This window comes from Solanum tuberosum, unplaced genomic scaffold, assembly GCF_000226075.1.
Source record: "Solanum tuberosum cultivar DM 1-3 516 R44 unplaced genomic scaffold, SolTub_3.0 scf00049, whole genome shotgun sequence".
Classification (NCBI taxonomy): Eukaryota; Viridiplantae; Streptophyta; class Magnoliopsida; order Solanales; family Solanaceae; genus Solanum; species Solanum tuberosum.
The window spans coordinates 1,355,444-1,356,015 of record NW_006238974.1 but is presented as its reverse complement, the minus strand read 5'-3'; positions in this window follow the sequence as shown (position 1 = coordinate 1,356,015).

Below are 572 nucleotides of genomic sequence, written 5' to 3'. Positions count from 1 at the left end.
CCAAAATGTTAGAGCACTATTACTGGCGACGAGCCAGGACACACCCTAATAAGACGGAAAGTCAATGTGGAAATCCTATGAAACCAAGGAGGCCCAGCATTCAAGGGGAACTCTAAAGGATAGACATAAGCTAGAACTTATATAAAAGGAAGAATATACTCACCTCATCTCAACTCAACTCAAGGATACTCAAACTCTGAAGTACTCAACTTAGTTCAGTATAAAAGCTACAATAGAGATGCATTATAAAGAAACACTTAAAACAGTAGAAAATAACTCAATGCATTTAAAAATACAATAATTACTCAATTGTATGTAAAAATATAATAATAACTATTATTTGTAAGATTCTCTAACTGACAACCATCATTATGACCTATGTGATGATACATCGTCTCACTTACACTGCCAGAACTATCCTATACCTTGGCAGATTATAACACATCCTCACTAAGTGTATACACTAAGCTATGCTTTTCAAAGAAACAAGTAATCATCTAAAAAGTAGGACCCTTTTTACCCATGTTGGCTTACATTGTTTATGAGGACTTTGAGTTGTCTGAACTCGTGCC